We start from the raw sequence: 9986 nt of genomic DNA on the forward strand, positions 1-9986 counted from the left end.
TCTAGATGTTGGTCTTTAAGTCTAGATATTGGACTTTACCTCTAGATGTAGGGTTTTACATCTAGATGTTTTGCTTTACTTTTAGGTGTTGGGCTTTATCTCTAGATTTTGTGTTTTAAATCTATATATTTGGCTTTTCCTCTAGATGTTGGGCTTTACTTCTAGATATATGTCTTTACGTCTAGATGTTGGGCTTTACCTCTAGATTTTGGGGTCTACCACTAGGTCTTGGGCTTTACCTCTAGATTTTGGACTTTACCTCTAGAAGTTGGGCTTTACCTCTAGACTTTGGGCTTTACCTCAAGACGTTCGGCTTTAACTCTAGCTGTTGGGCTTTACCTCTAGATTTTGGGCCTTACCTCTAAAAGTTGGGGTTTACATCTATATGTTTGGCTTTAACTCTAGATGTCGGGCCTTAACACAAGATTTTGGAATTCACCTCTAGATGTTAGGTTTTACCTGGGATTTTGGGTTTTCCATCTGGATTTTTGGCTTCTCTCTAGAATCTGGGCTGTACCTCCAGACGTTGGCTTTACCTCAAGATGTTGGGTTTTACCTCTAGATGTTGTTCTTTAAGTCTAGATATTGGACTTTACCTCTAGATGTAGGGTTTTACATCTAGATGTTTTGCTTTACATTTTGATGTTGGGCTTTATCTCTAGATTTTGGGTTTTAAATCTATATATTTGGCTTTTCCTCTAGATGTTGGGATTTACCATCAGATATCTGGCTTTACCTCTAGATGTTGGGTTTTACCTCTGGATTTTGGGCTCTACCACTAGGTCTTGTGCTTTACCTCTAGATTCTGGGCTTTCCCTCTAGATGTGGGGCTTTAACTCTAGATTTTGGGCTTTACTCTAAATGATGCGCTTTAACTTTATATATTCGGCTTTACCTCTAGAAGTTGGGCTTTACCTCTAGATATCGGGCTTTACCTCTAGATTTTGGGCTCTACCTCTAGGTGTTGAGCTTTGCCTCTAGAATTTGGACTTTACCTCTAGAAGTTGGGATTTACATCTGCAATTTGGGCTTTACGTCTAGATTTCGGACTTTACCTCTGGAAGTTGGGTTTACGTCTAAAATTTGGGCTTTACCTCAAGACGTTCGGCTTTAACTCTAGCTGTTGGGCTTTACCTCTAGATTTTGGGCCTTACTTCTAGAAGTTGGGGGTTACATCTATATGGTTGGCTTTAACTGTAGATGTCGGGCCTTAACACTTGATTTTGGAATTCACCTCTAGATGTTAGGCTTTACATCTAGATTCTGGGCTTTCCCTCTAGATGTTGGGCTTTAACTCTAGATTTTGGGCTTTACTCTAAAGGATGCGCTTTAACTCTAGATATTCGGCTTTACCTCTAGAAGTTGGGCTTTACATCTAGATTTTGGGCTTTAGATCTAGAAGTTGGGCTTAGCATCTAGATTTTGGGCTTTACGTCTAGCTATTGGGCTTTACCTCTAGATTTTGGGTTTTAAATCAATATATTTGGCTTTTCCTCTAGATGTTGGGCTTTACCTCTAGATATCTGGCTTTACCTCTAGATGTTCGGCTTTACCTCTAGATTTTGGGGTTTACATCTAGATGTTTGCCTTTACCTCTGTAAGTTGGGCTTTACCTGCAGACATAGGGGTGTAGGACTAGATGATGGGCTTTACCTCTAGAAGATGGGCTTTACATCTATATTTTGGGCTTTTCCTCTAACTGATGCGTATAAACTCTAAATATTGGGCTTTAACTCTAGATGTTGGGCTTTACCTCTAGATATCTGGCTTTACCTCTATATGTTGGGCTTTACCTCTAGAGTTTGGGTTTTCCATCTGGATTTTTGGCTTCTCTCTAGAATCTGGGCTTTACCTCCAGACGTTGGGCTTTACCTCTAGATGTTGGTCTTTAAGTCTAGATATTGGACTTTACCTCTAGATGTAGGGCTTTACATCTAGATGTTTTGCTTTACATTTAGATGTTGGGCTTTACCTCTAGATTTTGGGTTTTAAATCTATATATTTCGCTTTTCCTCTAGATGTTGGGCTTTACCATCAGATAACTGGCTTTACGTCTTTAAGTTGGGATTTACATCTAGATTTTGGGCTCTACCACTACGTCTGCGGCTTTACCTCTAGATTTTGGAATTTACCTCTAGAAGTTGGGCTTTACCTCTAGACTTTGGCCTTTAACTCTAGATTTTGGACATTAGAAGTTGCGCTTTACCTCTAGATTTTGGGCCTTACCTCTAGAATTTGGGGGTTACATCTATATGGTTGGCTTTAACTGTAGATGTCGGGCCTTAATACTTGATTTTGGAATTCACCTCTAGATGATAGGCTTTACATCTAGATTGTGGGCTTTCCCACTAGATGTGGGGCTTTAACACTAGATTTTGGGCTTTACTCTAAATGATGCGCTTTAACTCTATATATTCGGCTTTACCTCTAGAAGTTAGGCTTTACATCTAGATTTTTGGCCTTAGATCTAGAAGTTGGGCTTTACATCTAGATTTTGGGCTTTACGTCTAGATATCTGGCTTTACCTCTAGATGTTGGGCTTTATATCTGCAATTTGGGCTTTACCTCTAGATTTTGGTATTTAAATCTATATATTTGGCTTTACCTCTAGAATTTGGGCTTTACCTCTAGACTTTGGGATTTACCTCAATACTTTGGGCTTGAACTCTAGATGTTGGGCTTGACTTCTAGATTTTGGGCCTTACCTCTAGACGTTGGGTTTTACATCTATATGTTTAGCTTTAACTGTAGATGTTGGGCCTTAACACTAGATTTTGGAATTCACCACTAGATGGTAGGCTTTACCTCTAGATGTTGGGCTTTACCTCTAGATTTTTGGCTTAGATCTAGAAGTTGGGCTTTATCTCTAGATGTTGGGGTTTAAATCTAGATTTGGGGTTTCAGCTCTAGAAGTTGGTCATTACCTCTAGACATTGGGCTTTACCTCCAGATGTTGGTCTTTAAGTCTAGATATTGGACTTTACCTCTAGATGTAGGGTTTTACATCTAGATGTTTTGCTTTACAATTAGATGTTGGTCTTTATCTCTAGATGTTGGGCTATACCTCTATATGTTGGGCTTTACCTCTAGAGTTTGGGTTTTACATCTAGATGTTTGCCTTTACCTCTGTAAGTTGGGCTTTACCTGCAGACGTTGGGCTGTAGGACTAGATGATGGGCTTTACCTCTAGAAGTTGGGCTTTACATATAGATTTTGGGCTTTACCTCTAACTGATGCGCATAAACTCTAAATATTGGGCTTTACCTCTAGATGTTGGGCTTTAGATTTAGAAGTTGGGCTTTACATCTGTATTTTGAGTTTTAGATCTAGAAGTTGTGCTTTACATCTAGATTTTGGTCTTTACGTCTAGATATTGGGCTTTACCTCTAGATTTTGGGGTTTAAATGTATATATTTGGCTTTTCCTATAGATGTTGGGCTTTACTTCTAGATATATGTCTTTACGTCTAGATATTGGGCTTTACCTCTAGATTTTGGACTTTACCTCTAGAAGTTGGGCTTTACATCTATATGTTTGGCTTTAAATGTAGATGTCGGCCTTAAGACTAGATTTTGGAATTCACCTCTAGATGTTAGGCTTTACCTCTAGATTCTGGGCTTTACCTCTATATGTTGGGCTTTACCTCTTGATTTGGGGTTTCCATCTGGATTTTTGGCTTCTCTCTAGAATCTGGTCTGTACCTCCAGACGTTGGGCTTTACCTCAAGATATTGGGTTTTACCTCTAGATGTTGGTCTTTAAGTCTAGATATTGGACTTTACCTCTAGATGTAGGGTTTTACATCTAGATGTTTTGCTTTACGTCTAGATATTGGGCTTTACCTCTAGATTCTGGGTTTTAAATCTATATATTTGGCTTTTCCTCTAGATCTTGGGCTTTACCATCAGATCTCTGGCTTTACGTCTAGATGTTGGGCTTTACCTCTAGATTTTGGGCTCTACCACTAGGTCTTGGGCTTTACCTCTAGATTTTGGACTTTAACTCTAGAAGTTGGGCTTTACCTCTAGATTTTGGGCCTTACCTCTAGAAGTTGGGGGTTACATCTATATGGTTGGCTTTAACTGTAGGTGTCGGGCCTTAACACTTGATTTTGGAATTCACCTCTAGATGTTAGGCTTTACATGTAGCTTCTGGGCTTTCCCTCTAGATGTGGGGCTTTAACTCTAGATTTTGGGCTTTAAATGATGCGCTTTAACTCTAGATATTCGGCTTTACCTCTAGAAGTTGGGCTTTATATCTAGATTTTGGGTTTTAGATCTAGAAGTTGGGCTTAACTTCTAGATTTTGGGCTTTACGTCTAGCTATTGGGCTTTACCTCTAGATTTTGGGTTTTAAATCTATATATTTGGCTTTTCCTCTAGATGTTCGGCTTTACCTCTAGATTTTGGGCTCTACCTCTAGGTGTTGAGCTTTGCCTCTAGAATGTGGACTTTAACTCTAAAAGTTGGGCTTTACATCTGCAATTTGGGATTTACCTCTAGATTTTTGGATTTACCTCTAGAAGTTGGGCTTTACCTCTAGACTTTGGCTTTACCTCAAGACGTTGGGCTTTAACTCTAGATGTTGGGCTTTACCTCTAGATTTTGGGCCTTACCTCTAGAAGTTGAGGGTTACATCTATATGGTTGGCTTTAACTGTAGATGTCGGGCCTTAACACTTGATTTTGGAATTCACCTCTAGATGTTAGGCTTTACATCTAGATTCTGGGCTTTCCCTCTAGATGTGGGGCTTTAGCTCTAGGTTTTGGGCTTTACTCTAAATGATGCGCTTTATATATTCGGCTTTACCTCTAGAAGTTGGGCTTTACATCTAGATTTTGGGCTTTAGATCTAGAAGTTGGGCTTTACATCTAGATTTTGATCTTTACGTCTAGATATCGAGCTTTACCTCTATATTTTGGGTTTTAAATCTATATATTTGGCTTTTCCTCTAGATGTTTGGCTTTACCTCTAGATATCTGGCTTTACCTCTAGATGTTGCTTTACCTCTAGATTTTGGGCTCTACCTCTAGGTGTTGGGCTTTGCCTCTAGAATTTGGACTTTTCCTCTAGAAGTTGGGCTTTACGTCTAGATATTGGGCTTTACCTCTAGATGTTGGGTTTTAAATCTATATATTTGTCTTTACCTCAAGACGTTGGGCTTTAACTCTAGAGGTTGGGCTTTACCTCTAGATTCTGGGCCTTACCTCTAGAAGTTGGGGTTTACATCTATATGTTTGCCTTTAACTGTAGATGTCGGGCCTTAACACTAGATTTTGGAATTCACCACTAGATGTTAGGCTTTACCTCTAGATGTTGGGATTACATCTAGACGTTGGGATTACATCTAGACGTTGGACTTTATCTCTAGAAGTTGGGCTATACCTCTGTATGTTGGGCTTTACCTCTAGAGTTTGCGTTTGACATCTAGATGTTTGCCTTTACCTCTGTAAGTTATCCTTTACCTGCGGACATTGGGCTGTAGGACTAGATGATGGGCTTTACCTGTAGAAGTTGGGCTTTACATCTAGATTTTGGGCTTTACCTCTAAATGATGCGCTTAAACTCTAAATATTGGGCGTTACCTCTAGAAGTTGGGCAATAGATTTAGAAGTTGGGCTTTACATCTAGATTTTGGGCTTTAGATCTAGAAGTTGGGCTTTACATCTAGATTTTGGGCTTTACGTCTAGATATTGGGCTTTACTTCTAGATTTTGGGTTTTAAATCTATATATTTGGCTTTTCCTCTAGATGTTGGGCTTTACCGTCAGATATCTGGCTTTACCTCTAGATGTTGGGCTTTACCTCTAGATTATGGGCTCTACCACTAGGTCTTGGGCTTTAACTCTAGATTTTGGACTTTACCTCTAGAATTTGGGCTTTACCTCTAGACTTTGACCTTTACCTCTAGATTTTGGACTTTACATCTAGAAGTTGGGGGTTACATCTATATGGTTGGCTTTAACTGTAGATGTCGGGCCTTAACACTTGATTTTGGAATTCACCTCTTCATATTAGGCTTTACATCTAGATTGTGGGCTTTCCCACTAGATGTCGGGCTTTAACTCTAGATTTTCGGCTTTACTCAAAATGATGCGCGTTAACTCTATATATTCGGCTTTACCTCTAGAAGTTTGGCTTTACATCTAGATTTTGGGCCTTAGATCTAGAAGTTGGGCTTTACATCTAGATTTTGGGCTCCACGTCTATATATTGGGCTTTACCTCAGGATTTTGGGTTTTAAATCTATATATTTGGCATTTCCTCTAGATGTTGGGCTTTACTTCTAGATATCTGGCTGTACCTCTAGATGTTGGGCTTTACATCTGCAATTTGGGCTTTACCTCTAGATTTTGGGATTTAAATCTAGATATTTGGCTTTACCTCTAGAATTTGGGCTTTACATCTAGACTTTGGGCTTTACCTCAAGACTTTGGGCTTGAACTCTAGCTGTTGGGCTTTACCTCTAGATTTTGGGCCTTACCTCTAAAAGTTGGGTTTTACATCTATATGTTTGGCTTTAACTGTAGATGTTGGGCCTTAACACTAGATTTTGGTATTCACCACTGGATGGTAGGCTTTACCTCTAGATGTTGGGCTTTACCACTAGATTTTTGGCTTAGATCTAGAATTTGGGCTTTATTTCTAGATATTGGGGTTTAAATCTAGATTTGGGGTTTTCAGCTCTAGAAGTTGGTCATTACCTCTAGACATTGGGCTTTACCTCCAGATGTTGGTCTTTATGACTAGATATTGGACTTTACCTCTAGATATAGGGTTTTACATCTAGATTTTTTGCTTTACATTTAGATGTTGGTTTTATCTCTAGATGTAGGGTTATACCTCTATATGTTGTGCTTCACCTCTAGATGTTATGGCTTTACCTCTAGATGTTGGGATTACATCTAGACATTGGACTTTATCTCTAGAATTTGGGCTATACCTCTATATGTTGGGCTTTACCTCTAGAGTTTGGGTTTTACATCTAGATGTTTGCCTTTACCTCTGTAAGTTGGGCTTTACCTGCAGACATTGGGCTGTAGGACTAGATGATGGGCTTTACCTCTAGAAGTTGGGTTTTACATCTAGATTTTGGGCTTTACCTCTAACTGATGCGCATAAACTCTAAATATTGGGCTTTACCTCTAGATGTTGGGTTTTACCTCTAGATGTTGGTCTTTAAGTCTAGATATTGGACTTTACCTCTAGATGTAGGGTTTTACATCTAGATGTTTTGCTTTACATTTAGGTGTTGGGCTTTATCTCTAGATTTTGTGTTTTAAATCTATATATTTGGCTTTACGTCTAGATGTTGGGCTTTACCTCTAGATTTTGGGGTCTACCACTAGGTCTTGGGCTTTACCTCTAGATTTTGGACTTTACCTCTAGAAGTTGGGCTTTACCTCTAGATTTTGGGCTTTACCACAAGACGTTCGGCTTTAACTCTAGCTGTTGGGCTTTACCTCTAGATTTTGGGCCTTACCTCTAAAAGTTGGGGTTTACATCTATATGTTTGGCTTTAACTCTAGATGTCGGGCCTTAACACTAGATTTTGGAATTCACCTCTAGATGTTAGGTTTTACCTGGGATTTTGGGTTTTCCATCTGGATTTTTGGCTTCTCTCTAGAATCTGGGCTGTACCTCCAGACGTTGGCTTTACCTCAAGATGTTGGGTTTTACCTCTAGATGTTGTTCTTTAAGTCTAGATATTGGACTTTACCTCTAGATGTAGGGTTTTACATCTAGATGTTTTGCTTTACATTTTGATGTTGGGCTTTATCTCTAGATTTTGGGTTTTAAATCTATATATTTGGCTTTTCCTCTAGATGTTGGGATTTACCATCAGATATCTGGCTTTACCTCTAGATGTTGGGTTTTACCTCTGGATTTTGGGCTCTACCACTAGGTCTTGTGCTTTACCTCTAGATTCTGGGCTTTCCCTCTAGATGTGGGGCTTTAACTCTAGATTTTGGGCTTTACTCTAAATGATGCGCTTTAACTTTATATATTCGGCTTTACCTCTAGAAGTTGGGCTTTACCTCTAGATATCGGGCTTTACCTCTAGATTTTGGGCTCTACCTCTAGGTGTTGAGCTTTGCCTCTAGAATTTGGACTTTACCTCTAGAAGTTGGGATTTACATCTGCAATTTGGGCTTTACTTCTAGATTTCGGACTTTACCTCTGGAAGTTGGGTTTACGTCTAAAATTTGGGCTTTACCTCAAGACGTTCGGCTTTAACTCTAGCTGTTGGGCTTTACCTCTAGATTTTGGGCCTTACTTCTAGAAGTTGGGGGTTACATCTATATGGTTGGCTTTAACTGTAGATGTCGGGCCTTAACACTTGATTTTGGAATTCACCTCTAGATGTTAGGCTTTACATCTAGATTCTGGGCTTTCCCTCTAGATGTTGGGCTTTAACTCTAGATTTTGGGCTTTACTCTAAAGGATGAGCTTTAACTCTAGATATTCGGCTTTACCTCTAGAAGTTGGGCTTTACATCTAGATTTTGGGGTTTACGTCTAGCTATTGGGCTTTACCTCTAGATTTTTGGTTTTAAATCTATATATTTGGCTTTTCCTCTAGATGTTGGGCTTTACCTCTAGATATCTGGCTTTACCTCTAGATGTTCGGATTTACATCTAGATTTTGGGCTCTACCTCTAGGTGTTGCGCTTTGCCTCTAGAATTTGGGCCTTACCTCTAGAAGTTGAGGGTTACATCTATATGTTTGGCTTTAACTGTAGATGTCGGGCCTTAAGACTAGATTTTGGAATTCACCTCTAGATGTTGGGCTTTACCTCTAGATATCTGGCTTTACCTCTATATGTTGGGCTTTACCTCTAGAGTTTGGGTTTTCCATCTGGATTTTTGACTTCTCTCTAGAATCTGGGCTTTATCTCCAGACGTTGGGCTTTACCTCTAGATGTTGGTCTTTAAGTCTAGATATTGGACTTTACCTCTAGATGTAGGGTTTTACATCTAGATGTTTTGCTTTACATTTAGATGTTGGGCTTTACCTCTAGATTTTGGGTTTTAAATCTATATATTTCGCTTTTCCTCTAGATGTTGGGCTTTACCATCAGATAACTGGCTTTACGTCTTTAAGTTGGGCTTTACATCTAGATTTTGGGCTCTACCACTAGGTCTGCGGCTTTACCTCTAGATTTTGGAATTTACCTCTAGAAGTTGGGCTTTACCTCTAGACTTTGGCCTTTAACTCTAGATTTTGGACATTAGAAGTTGCGCTTTACCTCTAGATTTTGGGCCTTACCTCTAGAATTTGGGGGTTACATCTATATGGTTGGCTTTAACTGTAGATGTCGGGCCTTAATACTTGATTTTGGAATTCACCTCTAGATGATAGGCTTTACATCTAGATTGTGGGCTTTCCCACTAGATGTGGGGCTTTAACACTAGATTTTGGGCTTTACTCTAAATGATGCGCTTTAACTCTATATATTCGGCTTTACCTCTAGAAGTTAGGCTTTACATCTAGATTTTTGGCCTTAGATCTAGAAGTTGGGCTTTACATCTAGATTTTGGGCTTTACGTCTAGATATCTGGCTTTACCTCTAGATGTTGGGCTTTATATCTGCAATTTGGGCTTTAACTCTAGATTTTGGTATTTAAATCTATATATTTGGCTTTACCTCTAGAATTTGGGCTTTACCTCTAGACTTTGGGATTTAAGTCAATACTTTGGGCTTGAACTCTAGATGTTGGGCTTGACTTCTAGATTTTGGTCCTTACCTCTAGACGTTGGGTTTTACATCTATATGTTTAGCTTTAACTGTAGATGTTGGGCCTTAACACTAGATTTTGGAATTCACCACTAGATGGTAGGCTTTACCTCTAGATGTTGGGCTTTACCTCTAGATTTTTGGCTTAGATCTAGAAGTTGGGCTTTATCTCTAGATGTTGGGGTTTAAATCTAGATTTGGGGTTTCAGCTCTAGAAGTTGGTCATTACCTCTAGACATTGGGCTTTAC

Source organism: Leptosomus discolor, unplaced genomic scaffold (genome assembly GCF_034619465.1).
Source record: "Leptosomus discolor isolate bLepDis1 unplaced genomic scaffold, bLepDis1.hap2 HAP2_SCAFFOLD_27, whole genome shotgun sequence".
Lineage (NCBI taxonomy): Eukaryota > Metazoa > Chordata > Aves > Leptosomiformes > Leptosomidae > Leptosomus > Leptosomus discolor.